The sequence below is a fragment of the Oryctolagus cuniculus genome, chromosome 8 (assembly GCF_051225735.1).
Source record: "Oryctolagus cuniculus isolate XC-2025 breed Fujian yellow rabbit chromosome 8, ASM5122573v1, whole genome shotgun sequence".
Lineage (NCBI taxonomy): Eukaryota > Metazoa > Chordata > Mammalia > Lagomorpha > Leporidae > Oryctolagus > Oryctolagus cuniculus.
In genome coordinates, this window is record NC_142874.1 from 32,661,284 (window position 1) to 32,686,144 (window position 24,861).

Here is a 24,861-nt window from a genome sequence, read left to right on the forward strand (position 1 = left end):
ATCTGAGAACAGGGTGTTTATGAAAATAGAGCGGAGAAAAAGTAGAATAAAAATGTAGAACAGATATATAGGTAGAAAAACAGACGTTGTATTCCTTGTAATTTTGAAGTTTGCCTCGTTAATGCCTTGGGAAGTTGCTATCCCATTTGAGAAATGCTTTTCAGCTAAAATCTCAAAATACCGAGATGAAAATTCATGAGAGAAGTTGTTCTCAGAGATACTAAGACCTCTGTCAGCTGTGCAATTTTTTTTCCCTCAGCTTTCTTTCCTCCTTTTACAAGGTTTGGTAGATGTGGAAGTGGTTTCAAATCACTTTATTTCTTTGCTGTAACTTTTTATGTCTCCCCAAGGGGTCACACCATCTATCCATTTCAAAAGAGAAAAGGACACGTTTTTAGTGCAAAGAGAGAACGGCCACTTGAGAGCATCGGTGGGGATGAATGAAATATGGCAGCTGTAGTCCCAAAGCTTGGAGCCCTTGCATCACTGCAGGTCAGAAGCTGCAGGGTGGGGGCTGCGTCCTTGTCATCCCCAGAGCCTGGGTCAGCTCAGTGGTTTTGATGTGAGAAGGGTGATGTTGGAGTGCACACGGGAACACAGCAGTTACCAGGTCAGGAACCCTCTTCTTTCCCTTCGGGCTTCCTTTGGGGGTGTCCCTGTGAACAGACTTCCCTGGGAAGGAAACGGGGAGCCTGGTCAGGTGTGGGAGGGCTCAGGGGTTTGAGCAGATGAAGGAAACTTTGCATCTGAAATGTACCTGCCTCTTGATTTGTGACCCAACTTACAAAATGCAGGCCTATATCCCTGAAAAGAGACAGGAGAGAGAACTGGCAGAGGCATAGTACTGGAAGGAAATCTTCAGAGATCAACTAGTTCTGGGCCAGCGCTGTGGTGCCAGAGGGCAAAGCCGCTGCCTCTGATGCCAGCATCCCATATCAGAGCACTGGTTTGAGTCCCTGTTGCGCTGCTTCAGATCCAGCTCCTGCTGATGCCCCTCAGAAAGCAGCAGAGGTGCCTGGGCCCCTGCACCCACAGGAGACCCAGATGGAGCTCCTGGCTTCCACCTGGATCGGCTGCAGCCATTGTAGCCATTTGGGGAATGAACCAGCAGATGAGTCTCTCTCTGCCCCATCATTCTGCCCTTCAACTAAATAAAACTAAATTTTAGTCCACAGTTCACCTATTCTGCTATAACCTATCATCTGTTTCATGAGTGAATAGAATAGAGGTGCTCAAAGCCCCCAGACAGACGGTGATGACAAGAAGGAAACTTCTGTTCATGACCTGATTAGACTGGTACACATTGTGTCCCATGAAATCTGTGTGATTAATCAGTATGAATCAAAATATTGTTTAAATGTTTAAGGTGATGGAAATGCTAGCCAACCTGGCTTGATCATTGATTAAATTGAATATATGTATCAGATTCTCATCCTGTACCCCATAAATATAATAAATATTTACATTGGTTAAGTATGTAAAATTGGATGTTAGCCAACATCTTTATCATGTTTAAGGGGATGGAAGTGCTAATGGTTTGATCATGGTACACTGAATGCAAGTATCAAATTATATCATAATGTACCCCCAAATATGTAAAATTGAAGAATTATAGACATCAAGTAGTCCAAACACTTAATTTTACCAAAGGGGATGCAGTTCTAAAGAAGAGAAATGGTTTGACCCTGTCATCAGTGGGGACATGGCCAAAAGCAATTCTGTTCACCCCCAGCTTTCCGCTCCCAGCTGCGCCTTGCTGGGGCTGCCCCTGCCTTCCACCGTCACTCCACTACCGACCTGTTCTACTGTCACCGTGCAAAGACCTGCCCTTCAGAAATGCGTCGTCAGAGGTGTGAGCCGTAGCACAGAGTCTCACCAGTCCTGTTTGCCAGGCAGACAGCAGGATGTTTCATATTAAGAGCTCAGGTCTGGTATCAGACCTGGGAGGGGGCTGGTGCTGACATTGAACAAGTCACTTAACCTCGCGAACCTTGAGCTCTCCTCTAAAGTGGAGTATCGTCATCATCCCCAACTCTGAGATTCTTTAGATGAGGATTAAATGGAATAATCCATTAGATGGAGGCCTGACTTAGAGCAAGCACTCAAAGGATGCTAGCCAGCCATTGTTAGCACTACGGTGAAGGTAGGTAGAACTGCTTCTGCCAGAAACTTGAAGGGATGAGAACTGGATGTCAGGGGGATGGGTGTTGTCCAAGCACAGTGTCGATGCTCAGAAAGACTTTTCTGGGATTGTAAAACCTTCCAAGCTGCCTGCCTCAGAGATTTTTCTCCCACAGTCTCGTACATGTTTGATGTGATTGATTTTGTCTGTAGCTTTTCATTCAATAGCTGTCTTAATTACTCACAAGTTTCACTACTCCTTGACTTCTGATCTTTCTACTCTACTTTATGCCTTTACTCAGTAATTTTTATAGCCTTATTGTGATATAATTGACAGACAATAAACTCACATATTTAAATCCTACAATTTGATTAATTTTGGCATATATAGATACCCAGAAAACCATCACCAAATCAAGATAATGAACATATACATTACCAGAAAACTTTCCACATGCCCTGATGGGTAATCTTACCCTCTCCCCCTTCCAAGTCCCTCATGACCCCTCCTATGTCTCAACCCCCATCCCCAGCCAAACGCTGTCTTCTAGAATGTTACACAAGGGGAATCCTATAGGTGTGCATTCAGTTTGTTTGAATACCATTCTTTGACAACGTAATTCTCATCCATGTTGCTACAGGTACCAATGTTTCATTCCTCTTTATTGTAGTACTCCAATAATTTTTTATTTTTTTTAACCCTGTCTTGCTTACCTGGTCCTGGTGTGGAATGAAAACATAATTTAATGATTTAAAAATATTTACTGACTATGCGATGTGTTATTTTTAATTTCATTATTATCTGGTAGCAGCCACTGGCGACTCCTTGAGGGCAGTGCTCATTTACGTTCTGCGCACACAGGCTCTTGTAGATGGGGTCTAGACGCGTGACTACTACTTGTTTATTGGAACTTTGAGACTAAAATTTCTTGCATCTCTTGAGCTCTCCATATAAAAATGAAAAAAAAGAAAAGCATCCTTCCCATTGGCCCAACCCAATAGATTGATTGAGTAAATTCAATTATATAAATGTTTACACAGAGTTTTCAGTTTCATGGTGAAATATTTATTCTGTTAATGTTACAGTCTTCTTTTGAAAATGTGGACAATATGTTCTCAATTCCCTTGCACTTGCAGCATAACATGAAACAAATTAAAAAATGGATGCAGCAAAAGCAGTACATTTGCAAGGTAGTAAGAGACCATTTGGGAGGCAAGTCCATTTTTGCAATGATTTTCGCCATCATCATAGTATCTCTCAACCATTGACGATTCTCGCATTCGTGAAGGGAAAAGATAAAAACTATCATTCAAAATGCCTGCCCGAGTTTGGTGAAAGATTTAATTTCTTCATCTATCACCATGTCACCAGTCCCACAAACATTACAGATCAGCTCTCACGGCCAGAAGTACGGAGACTTGGCAGTGGGGAGGTAGAATTGAGCCAGCGGGAATCGTAAAGAAACCAAAGAAAACACACTGCCCACATTCTGCAGCTCAGCCTTGTGTTCTGGGCAGCTGTCCTGGTGTTCTCTTTGCCCGAGGAGCCAGGGAAGGCGGTAATTTAAAAGCCAAGCCAGTAATGAAGATGTATACACTGACCTTAAAGATTCTACAAGGATTCCAGTAGCACATAGATTTTTATGTAGAACATTTAGAAAGTAAATGCACTTTCTCTTCGGGAAGGTAACTTGGAGTTGATGTGTTCCAAACTTTTATTTTGCAGGTGACTTGCCCAAGGTCACACAATGACTTAATGACAGAACTGGGGCTGGTCTTGGGAATTCTTCGTGTGTGTGTATGAGAGAGAGAGAGAGAGAGAGAGAGAGATCTCTTCCATCCGCTAGCTCATTCTCTAGATGTCCACAACAGCTAGGACTGAGTCAGGTTGAGGCCAGGAGCCAAGAATTCAATCTGGGTCTCCCTCTGGGTGGCAGAGGCCCAACTACTCGAGCCGTCACCTCTGTCTCCTGTAGACCTTGTGTTTCTGACCATGAACCTGCTGCTTCTTGTTGTGGCAGTAAGGTGTTGGAATGTGTGTAATTGGTCCTTTTGGAACAAACGACTGCGCTTGCCCAACTCTACCAGTCAGCTATGTGACAGAAAGACCCTGATGAAAAGTGACATTTGGTTAATGGACAAAGCCATGATTCTTTATCAGTGAGTTTGGTAAAATCTCTGTACTCAGGGAGGCTGTAACTTTAAGTGTTAAAAGAGCTTACTCCCTATTTAAGTGCCTTTTCCATGTGTTCTTGAGTTGAAATGCTCTCCCGAGTCATCATCATTTGTCTGTAGCTTGTTCCATCTGTGACCTGCCTTCTTATACGCAAGACAGTGGGAACATGAAGACAATGGTCATTCTCCCTCACTAACTGATTGAGTCCAACTTCTGTATTTTGTGGATCTAGAAACAGAGACTTATAGAAGGGGAGCGCTTGTCTTCAGTAACCCGTTTGAGATGAAAAGCCGAATCTCTTCTTCTGGACATGACTAAGTGTGACAGGTGTCCCCGATGCACTGTCCGTGCTTCATCAGCGTGTGTGGTGGTGTCCAGCACGGCTGGGCAGCAGCAGGATCTAAGAGGGGCATGGCTGACCCACAAGGCCTTGTTTGAAGGAGGTGTCTGATGCAGTACACGTTTGCGTGTGAGTGGAACTACAGCATTGCAGGCTCAGATGGAGGCACAGCCACATCTGTCTGCATCTTAGCTGATTTAGGAGACAGATTGTATTATTGGTCTCACACCCAGTAGTAAACAGAAGCATGTAGTTTCTTTCCAGTAGACTTGTTATCATCCCCCAGACTAAGTCAGTTTGCCTTTTTGTTCTACAGTATGTGATTGTATCTCTTGTTAGTGTGGGATATGAATTACTTCTGCCTTGTGTTAGCAGTTCACCTGTCAACGGCACGGAGATAGCTCAGGTGGTGAGTGGAACTCTGTGCCCAGCTTGGGAGACATTTGATAACTTTGGAGGCCATAATAGACCTCTGCATTTAAAACGAGACTTCAGCTAATTTAATAACAGAATTTCGTTATCTGAGATCATCTCCATTTATCAGAGAGAAACAAGTTGACATGGAGAACATAGGTCTATCAGCGGATGTATTAGCAAGAAACAGTTTGTGTCGGAACATTCTAGACAGGGATGCAGACACACTGTTTTCCATTTCTCAGAGTAATGGAAGAGTAACCTTTTGGGGGAAGATCTCATGACTCTTGTAGTCAGTTGTCCCGTAAAAAAATACCATTTGCTGTAAAATTAGTGAACGTGGAAGGAATGTGTTAAGAGCATCGTGACATGGGATTTGTCATGAATGGCACCCAAGGGCATTGGCTCTTCTGAAACATATTCTGGAAAAAGATAATTTTAGATGTTGTCTGCTCTGTTCTTGACCCTAACCCTGCTCTGTCTTCCAGAGGAGTCCAGTGATTCATACAAATAATAAAAAAGTTACTCTCAAGAGTTTAAAATCTCTGTTAGTGTTCACATATCCATAAAATAACTCCCCGGGGAAGAGAGGGTTGGCAGGCTCTTGGTGTGTCTCATGTGTTGTTTTAGGCATATGGATGATGGAGAGGCTTTCTCACCTTCCCTTCTTCACATGTCAGAAACCCATGTGTGTCCGACACACACACACGGTGTAGATGGACTAGAGATGTTAAGGATTCACATGTACGGGAGTGAGGATGCCTTGGAACTGAAGGAAGCTGAATGTGTACATTCACATACTGTGCGCTGATTGTGTTTTGTGAAGCTTTTTGAAATTCGCCTGCTGGAATGTTCAGTTTTTAAAGTGAACGTTGTGCAGAATGGGTTCCAAGAGGAAGACTTGTGTGATCTGATTGTACCCCTTTTCAGTAGTTTCGAATACTCTTTTCTGGAGGACCACTCATTAGAATGCATGGCGAACTCAGTCGCTGTAGGGATGAGGTGGGCCAGACTGCCAACCAGGACACTAGTAAGTAGGTGAGTTTTCTACAGGCGTCCTCCTAGCCGCCCCCATGCACATCCTAGCTCCTCCATAATCCCCCTTTGGTGCCAGCTTGTGGAGACGACACTGGACATTGCGCTGCGGGAACTCAGAAGACCAGGTCATAGTGTTTAGACCGAGGATGTCAGTGTTACTTTCTGTATTGCATAAGGCAAGAATCTGTGTCTACCGTGTGGCTCTGAAGTGGCTCTCCTGGATTTAGTTTCTAAATTTTTAGCACATTTCTAATGTCTTTTTCCTTGACACACAAAAGATTTGTCCAAGTATGTGTGTGTGGTGTGTATTTAATTGTTACCCACATTTTTTTTTCTTTTTTAAAAGATGTATTTGAAAAGCAGAGTGACAGAGAGGAGAGACACAGAGAGAAAGAGATCCTCTATCTGCTGGTTCACTCCCTAAATGGCCACAATGGCCAGGACTGGGCCAGGCTAAAGCCGGGAACCTGGAACTCCATCAGGGTCTCCCATGTGGGCAGCAGGGGCCCAGGCACTCGTGCCATCTTCCATTGATTTTCTGCATTAGCAGGCAGCTGGATCAGAAGCTGAGCAGCTGGGACTAGAACTGGCACTCATATGGGGTACCCATTTGCAGGCAGTGGCTTCATCCCCTGTGCCAGAACACTGGCTCCCAAGGATATGTTTTGTCACTGTAATTCGCTGTGGAGGATGAGCAGGGCATTGGCAAGGTTGTGTCCCATGAATGCAAGGAGCTACCACCTACAGGTTCCATAAACTCCCCATTGAAGAACCAAGCATGAAGACCAGTACTTGCACTGTGGAAGGAGCAAAGGTTTTCTTTCCATTTTCTTTTTAGAGTGTTGGATTTGGAAGTCAGAAGCATCCTGGCTCTATCACTTACTGGCTGGGCAGGCTTCTTCTTATTAAGGATTTATTTATTTATCTGAAAGAGTTAGAAAGAGGGAGAGATAGAGATAGAGATAGAGATAGAGATAGAGAGAGAGAGAGAGAGAGAGATATCTTCCATCTGCTGGTTCACTCCCCAGATGGCTACAATGGCTGGGGCTGAGCTAGGTTGAAGCCAGAAGGCAGGAGCTTCCTGCAGGTCTCCCATGTGGCTAGCAGGAGCCCACACGTGTAGCTATCTTCGGCTACTTTTCCTAGGCCATTAGCAGGGAGCTGGATCAGAAGTGGAGCAGCTGGGACATGAACTAGCACCTGTAGGGGACGTTGGTGTCACAGGTGATGGCTTTACCCGCTATGCCACAACACTGGCCCCTGGGCAGGTTTCTTAACATCTTTTTTTTTTTTTTTTTTTGACAGGCAGAGTGGACAGTGAAAGAGAGAGACAAAGAGAAAGGTCTTCCTTTGCCGTTGGTTCACCCTCCAATGGCTACCGCGGCTGGCGCGCTGCGGCCGGCGCACCGCGCTGATCCGATGGCAGGAGCCAGGTGCTTATCCTGGTCTCCCATGGGGTGCAGGGCCCAAGTACTTGGGCCATCCTCCATTGCACTCCCGGGCCATAGCAGAGAGCTGACCTGGAAGAGGGGCAACTGGGACAGAATCTGATGCCCCGACTGGGACTAGAACCCAGTATGCCAGTGCCACAAAGCGGAGGATTAGCCTAGTGAGCCGCGGCGCCGGCTTCTTAAACATCTTTTAACCTCTCTTTCCCCATTTATGAGGAGGGAATATTGATGCCCATGTCTGAAGAATCGTGGGGACTGAATGGGTTTACGTGTAAATGGCTGGCAGGTGTGTGGCCCATTGTTGGGGTGCTGTGTCCCGCTGAATATGCCCACTTCTCAGCATACCTGTGGTGCACCTGCTGTTTTCCATGACACTCTTCCCCTTCTGCACTGATCTCAAAGAGGGTCTTGTCAGTGGTTCCGCCACCCTCTGCCTTCTCCTTATTAGCTGGAGGCGAGCGTTCCCTCTGGAGGAAGTTGGGGCTTGGAACTGGAAGGAGCCCAGTGCTTCCTGGAGCTGAGGAGCAGAGCCTCTGTACCTCTGACTGTGCCCCTGGGCCTTGCTGGTGTCAGTCACACTCCAAGGCTGCGGAAGGCAGATCACTGTGTGTCGCTGAGAAACTGCTGCAGGTTTCTGAGCAGGGTGCCGGTGTGAGAAATGCAAATTAGACTACTCACCATCATGTGGCAGGGCGAGCTGACAGTCCATATGTTTTCATTATGAAAACAAGTGTGGTTCTGTATTATGTAGATTTTCCCCTGTTTATCCTGAGCTGAAGGGAGTATTCATTAAGGATATCAATACAGACCGGGCCGGTGACTCAGCCTCCGAGGCCGTCCCCTGCATGCTAAGAGACAGAACAGGAATGTAAGTGGTTGTGAAGGAGAGTGTGAGAGCGATTGGAAGGCAAATTATAAACTCATTTCAACTCTGGCCTGCGGGCGCCAAAGTCACATTATTTGTTGTCAAAGATGGAAAACAACTCAGATTCAGGTTCGAGTGATTATTCCACGTTGACACTGCTGCCGGTCTGCCAACTACAATTCCATTTAGACACAGACTAATTAGCCCAGGAGAGACGGAAGTGGACTGCGAGAGCAGAGCCAGGAGGCAGAGGAGGTCCTGAGCAGGGGCCCAGGTGCATGGCAGCCCACTCCAACACTGAACCCACGGGTAGCTGGGTGAAAGCGAGTGGGTGTGAAACAGAACCCAAAGGCCTACAGGAATATTCCTTATACTTCCACATATGTAGTGATGAACACATCCACTGCAGTAGTATACATTCTACATACTGCGGTAATACATACTTCACACACTGTGGCATATACCTTATACTTCTGCACACTATAGTAATATACCTTATACCTCTGCACACTGCAGTAATGTACACTACCACACACTGCAGTAGTATACACTTCTACATACTGCGGTAATACATACTTCACATACTGTGGCAATATACCTTATACTTCTGACACTATAGTAATATACCTTATACCTCTGCACACTGCAGTAATGTACACTACCACACACTGCAATAGTATACGCTTCTACATACTGCGGTAATACATATTTCACACACTATAGCAATATACCTTATATACACTGTAGCAGTGTACCTAATACTTCTGCACACTATAGTAATATACCTTATACCTCTGCACACTGCAGTAATGTACACTACCACACACTGCAGTAGTATACGCTTCTACATACTGCGGTAATACATATTTCACACACTGTGGCAATATACCTTATACTTCTGCACACTATAGTAATATACCTCTGCACACTGCAGTAATGTACACTACCACACACTGCAGTAGTATGCATTCTACATACTGCGGTAATACATACTTTCACACACTGTGGCAATATACCTTATACACACTGTAGCAGTGTGCCTTATAATTCTGCACACTATAGTAATATACCTTATACTTCTGCACACTGCAGTAATATATACTACCACACACTGCAGTAATACACCTTATACCTCTACACAGTGCATAAAGTACACTTCTACAAGCTACAGTAATATACCTTATATCTATATACAGTAAAGTAATGTACACTTCTACATACTACAGTAATATAGCTTATACCTCTATACACTGCAGTAATGTATGCTTCTACACAATGAAATAATGAACCTTATACCTCTACATACTGCACTAACGTATACTTCTACACACTGCAGTAATGTATCTTATACCTCTACACACTGCAGTAATGTACCTTATACCTCTCTACACTGCAGTAATGTACCTTATACCTCTACATACTGCAGTGATGTATACTTCTGCACACTGGAGTAGTATACCTTATACCTTTACACACTGCAGTAATGTATACTTCTACATGCTACAGTAATATACCTATACCTCTACACACTGCAGCAATGTACCTTACACCTCTACACACTGAAGTAACATAGACTTCTACACTGTAGTAATGTACCCTTCTATACACTAATGTACATTTGTACACTGCAGTAATGTATACTTCTACACACTGCAGTACTATACACTTCTATACACTGTACACTTCTACACACCGCAGTAATGTACATTTCTATACACTGTACACTTCTACACTCTGCAGTGATGTTCCTTTCTACACTCTGCAGTAAGATGTACTTCTATACTGTGGTATACAATGGTAATGTGCACTTCTACACACTTCAGTAATGTGTACTTCCATACTGTGGTATACCATAGTAATTAATGTATACTTCTCTACACTGCAGCAATGTACACTGTACACACTGCAGTAATGTATACTTCTATACTGTGGTATACTACAGTAATGTGCACTTCTACACACTTCAGTAATGTGTACTTCTATACTGTGGTATACTATAGTGATGTACACTTCTACACACTGCAGTAATATGTAATATGCTGTGGCATACTATAGTAATGTGCACTTCTACATACTGCAGTAATGTGCACTTCTATACACTGTACACTTCTACACTGAAGTGATAAACCCTCCTACTCACTGCATTAATATATACTTCTATAATGTAGTATACCATAGTAATTAATGTATACTTCTATACACTGCAGTAATGTACACTCTACACACTGCAGTAATATATATTTCTATACTGTGGTATGCCATAGTAATGTGCACTTCTACACACTGTAGTAATGTATACTTCTATACTGTGAAATACTATAGTAATATATACTTTTTTTTAAGGAGCTGATTTTTTTTTCTTTTTTTCTTTAGTAAATATAAATTTCCAAAGTACAGTTTATGGATTACATTGGCTTCCCCCCCATAATTTCCCTCCCACTCGCACCCCTCCCATCTCCCGCTCCCTCTCCCATTCCATTCACATCAAGATTCATTTTCAATTATCTTTATATACAGAAGATCAATTCAGTGTATATTAAGTAAAGATTTCATCAGTTTGCACCCACACAGAAACACAAAGTGTAAAAATACTGTTTCAGTACTAGTTATAGCATTACTTCACATTGGACAACACATTAAGGACAGATCCCACATGAGAAGTAAGTACACAGTAACTCCTGTTGTTCACTTAACAATTTGACACTTTTGTTTATGGTATCAGTAATCTCCCTAGGCTCTAGTCATGAGTTGCCAAGGCTATGGAAGCCTTTTGAGTTCGCCAACTTCAATCTTATTCCGACAGGGTCATAGTCAAAGTGGAAGTTCTCTCCTTCCTTCAGAGAAAGGTACCTCCTTCTTTGATGGCCCCGTTCCTTCCACTGGGATCTCACTCGCAGAGATCTTTCATTTAGGTCTTCTTTTTTTCTTTTTTTTTTTTTTCCCAGAGTGTCTTGGCTTTCCATGCCTAAAATACTTTCATGGGCTCTTCAGCCATATCTGAATGCCTTAAGGGCTGATTCTGAGGCCAGAGTGCTATTTAGGACATCTGCCATTCTATGAGTCTGCTGTGTATCCTGCTTCCCATGATGGATCATTCTTTCCCTTTTTTATTCCATCAGTTAGTATTTGCAGACACTAGTTTTGTTTATGTGATCCCTTTAACTCTTAGACCTATCAGTGTGATCAATTGTGAACTGAAATTGATCACTTGGACTAGTGAGATGGCATTGGTACATGCCACCTTGATGGGATTGTACTGGAATCCCCTGGCACGTTTCTAACTCCACCATTTGGGGCAAGTCTGATTGAGCATTTCCCAAATTGTACATATCCTCCCTCTCTTATTCCCACTCTCGTATTTAACAGGGATCACTTTTCAGTTAAAATTTAAACACCTAAGAATAATTGTGTGTTAATTACAGAGTTCAACCACTAATACTAGAACAAAAAAATACTAAAATGGATAAAGTATTACATTGTACATCAACAGTCAGGACAAGAGCTGATCAAGTCACTGTTTCTCATAGTGTCCATTTCACTTGAACAGGTTTCCCCTTTGGTGCTCGGTTAGTTGTCGCCGATCAGGGAGAACATATGAAATCTGTCCCTTTGGGACTGGCTTAATTCACTCAGCATAATGTTTTCCAGATTCCTCCATCTTGTTGCAAATGACCGGATTTCATGTTTTTGACTGCTTTATAGTATTCTATAGAGTACATGTCCCATAATTTCTTTATCCAGTCTACTGTTGATGGGCATTTGGGTTGGTTCCAGGTCTTAGCTATTGTGAATTGTGCTGCAATAAGCATTAATGTGCAGACAGCTTTTTTGTTTGCCAATTTAATTTCCTTTGGGTAAATTCCAAGGAGTGGGATGGCTGGGCTGTATGGTAGGGTTATATTCAGGTTTCTGAGGAATCTCCAGATTGAATTCCATAGTGGCTTAACTAGTTTGCATTCCCACCAACAGTGAGTTAGTGTCCCTTTTTCCCTACATCCTCTCTAGCATCTATTGTTGGTAGATTTCTGAATGTGAGCCATTTTCATCAGGGTGAGGTGAAACCTCATTGTGGTTTTGATTTGCATTTCCCTGATTGCTAGTGATCTTGAACAGTTTTTCATGTGTCTGTTGGCCATTTGGATTTCCTCTTTTGAAAAATGTCTATTGAGGTTCTTAGCCCATCTCTTAAGTGGGTTGTTTGTTTTGATGTTGTGGAGTTTCTTGATTTCTTTGTAGATTCTGGTTTTCAACCCTTTATCTGTTGCATAGTTTGCAAATATTTTTTCCCATTCTGTCGGTTGCCTCTTCACTTTCCTGACTGTATCTTTTGAAGTACAGAAACTTCTCAATTTGATGCAATCCCAAATGTTAATTTTGGCTTTGACTGCCTGTGCTTCTGGGTCTTTTCCAAGAAGTCTTTGCCAGTACCTATATCTTGCAAGGTTTCTCCAGTGCTAATAATTTGATGGTGTCGGGTCATAGATTTAAGTCTTTAATCCATGTTGAGTGAATTTTTGTGTAAGGTGAAAGGTAGGGGTCTTGCTTCATGATTCTGCATGTGGAAATCCAATTTTCCCAGCACCATTTATTGAATAGACTGTCCTTACTCCAGGGATTGGTTTTGGATCCTTGATCAAATATAAGTTGGCTGTAGATGTTTGGATTGATTTCTGGTGTTTCAATTCTGTTTCATTGGTCTATCCATCTGTTTCTGTACCAGTACCATGCTGTTTTGATAACAACTTCCCTGTAGTATGTCCTGAAATCTGGTATTGTGATGCCTCCGGCTTTGTTTTTGTTGTACAAGATTGCTTTAGCTATTCGAGGTCTCCTGTGTCTCCATATGAATTTCAGCATCATTTTTTCTAGATCTGAGAAGAAGGTCTTCAGTATCTTGATTGGTATTGCATTGAATGTATAAATGCTTTTGGGAGAATGGAAATTTTGATGATATTGATTCTTCCAATCCATGAGAATGGAAGATTTTTCCATTCTTTGGTATCCTTTTCTATTTCTTTCTTTAAGGTTTTGTAATTTTCATCGTAGAGATCTTGAACGTCCTTGGTTAAGTTTATTCAAAGGTATTTGATTGTTTTTGTAGCTATTGTGAATGGGATTGATCTTAGAAGTTCTTCCTTAGCCATGGCATTGCCTGTGTATACAAAGGCTGTTGATTTTTGTGCATTGATTTTATATCCTGCTACTTTGCCAAACTCTTCTATGAGTTCTAATAGTCTTTTAGTAGAGTTCTTTGGGTCCCCTAAATAAAGAATCATATCATCTGCAAAGAGGGATAGTTTGAGTTCTTCCTTCCCAATTTGTATCCCTTTAATTTCTTTTTCTTGCCTAATAGCTCTGGCTAAAACTTCCAGAATAGTAATATATACTTCTACACACTGCAGCAATGTATACTTCTATACCATGCTATACTATAGTAATGTATATTTCTACACACTGCAGTAATATGCAGTAATATTCTATGCTGTGGTATACTATAGTAATGTGCACTTCTACACACTGCAGTAATGTATACTTCTACACTGTGCTATATTACAGTAATGTATACTTCTATACACTGCAGTAATGTGTACTTCTATACTGTGCTATACTATAGTGATGTACACTTCTACACACTGCAGTAATATGTACTATGCTGTGGTATACTATAGTAATGTGCATTTTTACACACTACAGCAATGTATATTTCTATACTGTGGTATGCCATAGTAATGTATACTTCTATACTATGGTATACCATAGTAATGCACACTTCTACACACTGCAGTAATGTTTACTTGTCTACACTGAAGAGGTCAGTGAGTCAGAAAACAGCCTTCCAGTGCTATCTTCAGGACATTTTGCCCCTGGAGCACCTGGGGAACTAAGTGTTTTCTCTACGGGAACATTTGTTCTCCCACTGGAAGTTGGGCCAGAATGTTAAGGGTTTTGAGACTTGGGTGCCTGTGGGTCCTTCCTGTGGCCTTGGTACCCACTCTGCATGGGATACAAGAACAATTATATGATGATGATGATGACGATGATGACGATGACTGCTGTAAGTTGAACTATAAAGACAGATGGGCTCCGGATCAGGAACACTCCTTGCACAGGGAGGGCTCTGTGCCCTGCACAACATTCCTCACTGGCCTTGCCTTCCAGAGCCCTGTACCTATGCCCAGACCTCTACACCCTCCAGTGAAATCTGAAGAGCCGGGACTGCTTGGGGCCCACGCCGCACCCCCTGCCCGCAACATGTGCGGGTCCAAGCTGGCAGGGGCACTTGGTGGTGGTGACACAGCCCTGCTGGTGGGACGCAGCCCTGCCTCCCTGGTGGGTGGCTGTGGCCTCTGGGAGCAGCATTGGCGCGGGGTGCAGGGCGGGCACGAGTCTCCCTCCAGGGCACGTCTCTCCGCCTCTCACAAGCCTTCCTAAGCCTGTGACTGCGCCTGGCCTGGAGAACTCCGTGAGAATTTTCCGTCTTGGAGCACCTCAGCCCCAGGAGCCAGATTTTTTTTTTTTTAAGCGAGTCTGCTGAGGGGAGCGCCGGCCAGGGCAGCTTTGCTGGCGCAAAATCTCCGCCTCCACGCAGTCTTCCGTGTGACTGTGGCTGCTCCCCACCTGGGTTTTCTCTGGCTCTGCATTTTATCCCTTGAAATAGGGAGGGGCAAGACCACATCAAGACAGTACTTCCAGGTGACTTCGTTTGGTGGTTTGACGCTGTGGGTGCTTTGTGAACCGACCTGGGAATGGCCGGGGCTAAGCAGGGCCACCTCCTGTCTTCATTTCCTTACTTCTTTCTTGTTGCCTTGCAGATTCCGTTCCCAGCCCAGGGGCTGCTGTGGAGGAGCTCCAGTCTCTCCCCTCTTTCTAGTGCTTCCAGGTAAGTGAGGCTGTACCTGCGGCTCCCCTCAGAAGAGCAGTCCTGTAACTTGTCTCTGCAAATGATGCAATAGAAGCAAAAATTCAAATACGCAATGTACAAAGGGCTTCAAGAAGTTCATGGAAAATGGAATTAACAGGAGTGTATGTCGGTGCAAAAACATGAAATCCATGAATAGTTTGTTACTAATCTACATTATCCACGGATGTTCCGGCAAACGGTTGGGGTCTGAGTTGTAGTCAGTGCTCGGGGTATGTTGGAAATGTGCAGATTTCCATCCATCAGTCAGAAGTTTAATAACGAGTAATTATTTCAAGATGTCGGTTGCTTTTCCAAATAACGCGTTTACCTCGCTGCCTGCCTGGCGTGCTTGCGTCACCTCTGCCACCCGCCGCTTCACTCTCCTGGCCGTTCAGAATTTATCTCTCCTCAGAGTGAGTCGTGACGTAAACCAATAATATCAGCCACAAGCGCAACAGGATTCTTTGCTTAAAATGTTCACTTAAATGGGAACATTTGTTCTCCCCCTGGAAGTCGGGCCAACATTAAACTTTCTAAAATACTCGCCCTGTGATCAGATGGATACCATCAGTTGGTCCATGCCGTGAGATAATTATTTCAATAAAGCAATCGAGGGAATTGAAGAATGCCCTTTCTTGGCCAACTTAGCACATCTTCTGGGCATACTTTCTAGAACTTTCCCAGAGAATAGTACCCCAATTGATTACATGGTTGGTTTTAGTCTCGGGATGGATTAAATCTTAGTTCTGCCCTGATAACCAGAATTTGGAGTTTCTTTGCAATCAGATATTTTTGGACATCTGGCAAGACTAAACTTTAACAATAAAGCACCCCCAAAGAAAACATTGGAACCAACAGGATGAAGTGGGAACCTGTACGTGTGGTTCCCCTCAGCACAGCAATCCGTTTCGTTTTTTTAAACTTGTCTCTGGAAATGATTCAGTTGAAGCAAAAATTAAAATATGTAAGTGGGGCTCTGTGTGTACAAAGGGCTTCAAGAAGTTCATAGAAAATGGAATTAATAAGAGTGTATGTTGGTGCAAAAACTTGGAATCTGTGAATATTTTGTTACTAATCTACGTTATCCACAGACTTTCTGACAACCCTCATATGTAATTTCAAAAGGAACCCATTGCCCTCTCCTGCCGTTTAACACATTTACATGGAGATTTTGGTCATGATTTTCTTGTTTTCACTTTTGTGACACTGTTTTAGATGAAAGGGGCAGAAGTCAAAGCACTTGTGTGACTTGTTCTGCCTTAATTAATTGCTTTCTGTTAAAATGATACAGTGTGTGGGCTTTTTAAAGGGACTGCCTATGAGTTACTCAGAATCGAATAAATAAAAACAACCTCAGCAAAAAGTGTATGATACAAGCGAAAAATAACTGAAGAGTAGGTGTCCACAAATCCTCCACCCGGCAGAAAGAGGTCAGATCGCGGCGAGGGAGCCGCGGGGTTGTTTCAGTCTCGGGTATTATGAGACTCACCTGAGTGGTACTGAAGAGAACAGGGCACGAGAACATCATGCAGACCATAATGATTAAGACCCTGAGATCACGGCAGGAGATGTCACCAAACAGAGATGCACTGGGAAGCTGATGAAGCATGTTACAGGATGCCTGCGCTCTGAATTAAGCTGTGACAATAGCAAGACAGGGGAATGGGGGGTGGGGGGCAACAGGGCCGGGCTGTACAGCACTGGCTGGGTTTGGGTGCTGGTCGCCATGCTGCGGAATCTCAGGACAGAGTCAGGGGCTGCTGCCAGGGAGCAGAGAGGCCCTTGCCCACCCCTCACCCCCAGGGGAGTTCTAGATGGGGAGAGCCAGTGTTTTCCAGGGACTTCTGCATGCTTTTATACTCACAGGGCTGGAACATCCATCAACACTGGACCTTTGTGAGGTCTGCAGGAAAGCCAAGGGACTGGGTTGTTTCCTGCTGCCATAGGCAGAGGCATCATCCAGCCCTTGTGCTGGGGGCTGAGGGGCTTCCAGCAGGGGAGGTTCACTGCTTTGTTCAGTTAATAGCATCAGGCATCAAAGCTTTGCAGCAGGGACATCCTGAGCGTGCCCTTCACGGAGCCGTCCCGCTATGTTTCCTTCTCCGTGAGTGACTGCCCTCCATGCTACTGCCCTGCCCGTTTCTTGTCCTGACTCATTGATGAGTTTCCTGCTCTCCTTGCCTTGAGAGGTAGCCACCATCCCACATCCTTGTTCCATCCCTGATGACAAAGGGAAGACAAACCAGTGCCCCTCTGTGCCCTTGGAGCCACCTGCTCTGTGTCCTCGCCTTGTGGCCCTCTCGTGCCTGCTCATCACCTACTCACACTCACGGTGGCTACTCTGAGGCCATGTTGGTCTCCACGTGCCTGGAATGCTTTCTTCTCCCACACCCTGCAGGGAACTTGAGCCCATTCTTCAAAGCTCGCCTGGACACAAGTGATCTGTCCAGGGAAGCTTTCCCATGTAGACACCTGTAGGGCTGAGAACCAGTGCCTAGCTGCCCTGAGCCACCAAGTAGAAGAATGAATGAGTGGGATGCCTGGTCCCTGAATGTGCCCCTTTTGGTCTTCCTGGTTCTTCTGTGTTGTTTCCTGCTGTTGCATTGTCATTACCTTTGCACCTTGGTCTCACCCCGGAGCAGGGCACAAACCACCCCTCCCTCCTCAATTTGTTGGTCCAGCCTCCTTGTTGTGTATGAGGAGGAAAAACTTGTCTGTACACCGGAGACTTGCACAGCAGTGTGGGGAACATCTGGCTCGTGGGCTGTATAAGGCCTGTGAAATTTATCTGATATTGCCAAGGCAACCACAGGGGGGACTCAACGTTTGATAAGCCTCTAGCAGGTGGATTTTTAAGCTGATAGTTTTGTATGGTCTGCAAATGATGTTAGAAATAGTCAAAAGGCCCTCGGTGGAAAGGAGCACTCTACTCACCTATTTTAGATCCTTTGCAATGCTGTGGTGTCCAAAGACATGACAGCCAAGTCACAGAAAAAGATAGCTCACTCCGTCTTTCTTGGGATGAAGCGGTAAATCATCAGTAAATAATAATTCTTCGTGGAATCTCCTGGTGGCGTGGGCTGGAGGGTGGCGGGGAGCCTTTCCCGAGCCTCAGCTTGCATGAAGCTGGGCCATTGTGCCTCCCGGTGTTAATGATTGTTTGCCTGCTAGGTGTTTGTCCTTCGGTCATAACTGTCCTCCAAGAACTGGTAGTCTCTGCATCTTTAGCATCTGCCGCATGCCTGTTCGTATTCCCATGCACAAATGTTTGGATGAATTTCTGGCATCTAAAGATCCTCCTCAGGACCTAGCAACGTCAGTGTTTTTGTTCCATGTGTACCTGTCTTCCCTCTACTCTGTACTGCTATGGCAGTCTGACCCCAGCAACCAAGCCTGTTGAAATAAACTGTTTAAAAGATCAAAAGCAGGTAGAAGCAACCCCGGTGTTGACAGATGAATGGGAAAATGGAGTGTGGCCTGTCCATACAGTGCAATGGTGCACAGCCTTAAAAAGGAAGAGAATTCTGACAGGGGCTGCAGCTTGGATGAACCTTGAGGACTTTATGGTAAGCAGAAGAAGCCTGTCATGACAAGACAACTACTTTACGATTCCACTCACATGCGATCCCTGGAGCAGTAGGAATCGTAGACAGAAAGCAGATGGTGTGGCCAGTGGGTGGCAGGTGGACAGAGTGGGGACTGCTGTAGTGAGTACAGAGTTTCAGTTTGCAGCATGAGAACGTTGTGCAGATCGGCTGCAAAGCAATGCATGTGCTGAGCAATGTTGAACTTGACAGTGACTCAGATGGTAAGTTCCATGTTAGCAGTATTTTACTGCAAGTAAACGTAAAAGTAAGTCAAAGTGCTTTCATTTGCAAAGATAATTAACTTTTCATTGGGTAACTTGCCCGAGTTCACACAGAGCTAGATTTTAAGCTGGGTGGTTTGTCTAGGTGGCTTCACATTTCTTCAACAGGTGCACTCATTTTATTGTTTTCTGTAAATAATCTATTTCCCTCCCTTTTCTACAGTTTGTTTAAAGAATAAAGTCCACAGTTATATCTGGTCTTATTAACCTAGGAATGCTTCTGCCTTACTTAGAAATATTCAATTTTTTTTAAAGATTTGTTTATTTATTTAAAAGTTAGAGTTACACACAGAGAGAAGGAGAGGCAGAGAGAGAGGTCTTCCATCCACTGGTTTACTCCCCAACTGGCCACAACAGTCGGAGCTGAGCCAATCTGAAGCCAGGAGCCAGGTGCTTCTTCCAGGTCTCTCATGTGGGTGCAGGGGCCCAAGGACTTGGGCCATCTTTCACTGCTTTCTCAGGCCATAGAAGAGAGCTGGATTGCAAGTGGAGCAGCCAGGATTCGAACCAGCGCACAGGGATGCCAGCACTGTAGGCGTTGTCTTTATCCCCCGAAGCACCTGCCCCCTCATGATTTTTATAACAAAAGGGTCTTAAATCTAAATACAGTTTTAAGAATAATATTTCAATTTAAATACAGTTTTTTGAATTTCAACAATAGCAAAAAGATAATTAGCTTTTAAAATGTAAAAAAAAAGATGGAAAAGAATTTCTTTAATTTTGAGTGTTTGTATTCCTTGACAGTTAAAAAATGCATTATGTATAAAAACAAATCATATTTGCACCGGCAAGATCTTTGGAATTTAATTCCAGACCTTGTTATCCTTTTTTTCGGCTGCTGCCTATATTTGCAGTTAAAATCAGATCCAACATTACTCACTCCTCACTTGTTTTCTTTAGCAGAAATGATAGGATCTTATTGCTCATCCAGAAACAGTTGTGTGAAGAAAATTGCTTTTATGATTAGGAGCAGATATACTTGTTCCACCACAGGCAGAGGGCATGGCAGCCCCCTCGTCTGACCTGATGGCTTCTAAGAGGCCAGCTCCCTGCTCCCAGTCCCGGCACACTCATGAACCTGTCGGGTGGAAAATCATGGCTCTGAAATTGCAGATGACACCCTGGTGTGTGAAGGGGCACGACTGGACTGTGTTCCGCAGGCACCTGGGCAGCAGTGGCTCTCTTACCCAAAGGGTCTGACCCACGGTGTAATATCCTCCCTGAAGAATTTCAGGTGACTGTGGAATCGCAGCAGCCAGAGGCCTGTGTTAGCTGAGCGGGGGAGGTGAGGAGCTGGTGTACTTGTGTCTAAAGGCACTGGGCATGAAAATTAGAGTGGGGATGGGGTGGGCAAAAGACAGTTAGAAGCTTCTAGAAATGTACAGCCCAAGTATGAACATAGTCATACAGTCCTGCCCTGGAAAAAATAAAACCCACCTCTTCTCCTGGACAAGCTGCTGCTGCTGCTGCTGCTGCTGCTGCTTCTTCTTTTTTTTTTTTTTTGACAGGCAGAGTGGACAGTGAGAGAGAGAGAGAGAGAGACAGAGAGAAAGGTCTTCCTTTGCCGTTGGTTCACCTTCAAATGGCCGCCACGGCCGGCGCGCTGCGGCCGGTGCACCGTGCTGATCTGAAGGCAGGAGCCAGGTGCTTTTCTCCTGGTCTCCCATGGGGTGCAGGGCCCAAGCACTTGGGCCATCCTCCACTGCACTCCCTGGCCACAGCAGAGAGCTGGCCTGGAAGAGAGGCAACCGGGACAGAATCCAGTGCCCCGACTGGGACTAGAACCCAGTGTGCCGGCGCCACAAGGCAGAGGATTAGCCTACTGAGCCGCGGCGCTGGCCATGACAAGCTTCTAATCCAAGTGGCTGCTTCAGATTCTTTCCTAAAGTTTAAAAAATTAGTATGATAATTAGAAATCTTAGTCAATGCCTACAGTGAATGTTCTAATGAAGAGTTGTGTATTTTCCACTTAACAAACATACTGAGACTTACTGTGTATTAGGCTTCAAATGCACTCTGTGGTCCTGAGCGCTGATTCTTGGATAGGAATTGAGGCTCTGTATGGGTTTGTCTTGTGCAGAGAAATGGGAAAATAGGACATTGGATTGTAACAGCAAATACTCATTTTTTAAAAAAGATTCATTTATTGAAATGTTGAGTTACAGAGAAAGAGGGAGGGAGGGAGGGAGGAAGGGAGGGAGGGAGAGAAAGAGAGAGAAAGAGAGAAAGAGAGAGAGATCTTGCATCTGCTGGTTCATTCCCAAATGGCTACAATGACTAGAGCTGGGCCAGGCTGAAGCCAGAAGCTAAGAACTCCATCCGGGTCTCGTACATGGGTGGCAGGGGCCCAAGCACTTGGTCCATCTTCTGCCGCCCTCCCTAGGGCATTAGCAGAGAGCTGGGTTGGCAGTGAAGCAGCAAGGATACCAGCTGGCACTCACAGAGGACCCCAGTGTCTGAGGTGTAGCTTAACCTGCTGTGCCACAGCACTGGCCCCACAAATATTCACTTTAACGGAATAATCTTTGAGGCTCTTGCCTTTTGTCTTAGTTATTAAAATTTAAATATTGTTTCTTTTAAGGGTGGTTAATTAAAATCACTGATGGTTAATTTTTAAAAATTTCACATACTGGCAGATTTAGAATATTGGATTTTTGGTTTCAAAAAGCGGAACTCTGTTAGACTACCTTCAGCAGGAGGGGGAGCTCCTGGAAGAACGTTCCACTGGGTCAGTGGGAAGGCTGGCGCCGGACATCTCAGCTGAGAGCTTGCGGCCAAGACTCCTCGCACCCTCGAATGTGTTTTCCAACCTTGTCCCCGCCTCCCTGCCAGGGCATAGAGCTTCTGATGGGGAAGAGAAAGAGCTTGAAGCTTAAATTAAATCCCGTCACATGACTCATAGCATCTGCCTCTCGGGATAATTTATTTTGCAGCCCAGGGAACTGAAACTCTTACTACAGCCCTGGAAAATTGTGTCTTAAGTCTGGACCTGGAGTTGGATGAGGGCTCTGGTCCCTGGGCATGCGGGCTGCCGGAGTTGTTTATATGCTGTGTGGTCGCCCACCTTTTCTTCCTCCAAAGCCCATTGGTGTGTGTCAGGTCTGATGAGATTGTTCATTGTGTTGTTATTTGATGCATGGCTTCTTAACTCTTCATTTTAGAAATCAGTGCAGGCTGTACAGGTTAGATTCTCCCGCCTTCCCTAGCATAGACCGTCCCTGGAATTCTCCCCTTGGCTTGTGTGTATCACATGGCCATGTGGTTTTCATGCTGCTCCGGCTGTCCTGCATACTGTCCCTGACCAGCCGGAAGGAAGTGATGGTCCCAGCTTCCCATAGTTCTGTTCCTCTCGCTCTTCCATCTTGTCTAAGGGGTGGACTTTCCTCCTTTTACTCCTGATTCCGGATTCGTGCCCCAGCGCCTGCTGCTGTCCTGAGCTACACACCCACTTGGGCCATCTCTGCTGCATGTCCTAGCAGCACCCTCTCAACTCGCTGTGTCCCCATCTGAGCTGTGACACTCTCTCACCTGTCACCTCCTGCTTCCACCCAGTGACCCAAGCCGGAAACCCTCACCCCCCTCCCCTCCCTCACTGCTCACCATCCCTTCCTGTCTAAGAGCCCCAATCTTTTTCACCATCACCACGGTCGCTCTGTCCGGCCTTTACTTAGACTCTTGCTGGGATCTCCTAAGCTTGTCCTCCTGCCACTGCAGGGGTCTTTGCGATGCATCTTGGCCCTTGGTGTCTGCCATATGACATCCCAGGACCTCCAGGGTGACCTCTTTGGCCTCTCCTGCACCATGTCCAGTGCTCTGCTGTGCCAGCCACACCCAAGCCCACACAGGTCCCTGGCCCTGCTCCGCTCTCCCCAAGCAGTACCTCTGCTTTCCTCTCCCTGGCTTGCCCTTCCTTGTTCATTTTCGGATGGATGTGGCTCAGGCAGCCCCTTCTTCCTGCCCATTTCCCCTGGGCTGGCTCCCCCGTTCTATGCTGATCAGCAAGTGATATTAGCACCATTGCATTTTCTCGCCCTTCTTTACTGTTAGCCTGTAATTAAAACATATTTATCTGAAGTGCAGAGAGATAGAGAAAGAGATCTTCCATCTACTAGTTTACTCTCCAAATGTCTGTAATAGCCAGGACTGAGCTAGACCAAAGCCAGGATCTGGGAACTCCATCTGGATCTCCCATATGGGTGGCAGGGACCCAAATACTTGAGTCATGACCTGCTGCTTCCCAGGGTGCAGGAAGCTGGAATCAGGAGTGGAGCTGTCTCTCCAACCAGGCTCGCTTGTACAGGATGCAGATACCCCAAGCAGTGTCTTAACTGCTGCCCCAGATGTCTGTGATTTCATGAGGGTGCTGAACGCTGTTGGATACAACTTGACATGCCCAGTGCCTGGCACCTAGTTAGTGCTCAGCAGGTGTGCAGGGAATAAGTTGAGTATCCGGTGAGTGTGAATGAGAAGTGAGAAGGGACTCCCGCTCTCCCATAGGAAGGTCCTGTTTAGTGCACTTCTGGTTTCCTATACCTACATGGTCTCCTTCCGTTTGAGGAGCAAGCACACAAATATGGAGCCACCGTGTCAGAGTCTGCACTGGGTGAGTGGCAGGAGCTCAAGCCCTTGGGCCGCCTTCTGCTGCTTTCCCTACTGCATGAGTAGGGAGCTGGATCGGGAGTGGAGTAGCCTGGAAGAAAGGAGCCCCAAAAGTGAGGCTTGAGCCGAGTTCCAAGGAGACGTGGAGGGGTCAGCTGGGCAGGCTCAGAGGAGCAGCCGTCCCTGGACTCCAGCAACCTTCATTCTGTGCTGGGCCTCCAGGATTTGAGATGAAAACCATCCTTTGTGTACATTGTCAGACTCCTTGAAAAGAGCAAGCCATCGTCCTTTAAGCGGGGCACTGGGGACTGCGGCTTCTCAGTAGGGCAACCTGCAGCCCGCCATGTGGTCCCAGGCCATCTGCCACATCTTCCGGGGCCCTTGAGGATGCCAGGGTCCCCAGGGTCCAGTCCAGACCCTCCGAGCAGAGTCACCCATGAGCCCCATGTGGTTCTGCCCGCAGGAGTGAGTGAGGCTGGCCTCACGGCCATGTGTGGAGCCTCAGCAGTCTCCTGTGTTTCAGGCTTACACATTCCAGCAGGAATCATGCACAGGTGAGGGTGTGTTCTTCCGGGAGGGCCACCTCTGCAGGCACATCTGTCTAAGCTGGCCCACATGATGGCCCATCATTATTTTCCTCTCTACAACTACTAAGAAGTAGGCTACTTTTGACCACTTGCCCGAGGCCCGTCACTCAGCCATCAGCTCACAGTGAAGTTAGTGTTCGCGCAGATTCACGAAGCCTGCTTTTCTTGGATTGTGGCTGAAGCTCACACCTGTCTTTATTGTATGGCCAGAGCACCAGCTGATAAAGTGAAAGTGAATGCATGGGCCCAGGGCCTGAAAGGGAGCTAAAGTGCTGTCTGATTTTTCAGAGAATGCTTGCATTGGCATCTGGGTGAATACTTCTTAACATTCATAATGTAAAAGTACCTGTAGGGTACATTTTCTTCCTTCTTCCCTGCCATCCTTGAACCTTCCAGAAACAGAGATGACAGTGGCCATCCATGGTGGGGAGGTGATGGTTGGGTGCTGCTGACCCTTCTGCTGGTGTGGGACCACTGCAGCTGTTGCAGTAGCTGCGGCTT

At 45.5% G+C, this 24,861-nt stretch overlaps 1 protein-coding gene across 6 annotated transcripts in view; it reads left to right on the top strand.

The window, feature by feature from the left end:
• Positions 1-24,861, top strand: part of CSGALNACT1 (chondroitin sulfate N-acetylgalactosaminyltransferase 1) — a 323,288-nt gene that overhangs the window by 134,695 nt on the left and 163,732 nt on the right. For all 6 annotated transcript variants that reach the window (XM_089302844.1, XM_089302848.1, XM_089302847.1 and 3 more), the window contains exon 2: positions 15,218-15,285. The gene's annotated coding sequence lies outside the window, so the exon portion shown is untranslated. The remainder of the gene's footprint in view (positions 1-15,217; positions 15,286-24,861) is intronic.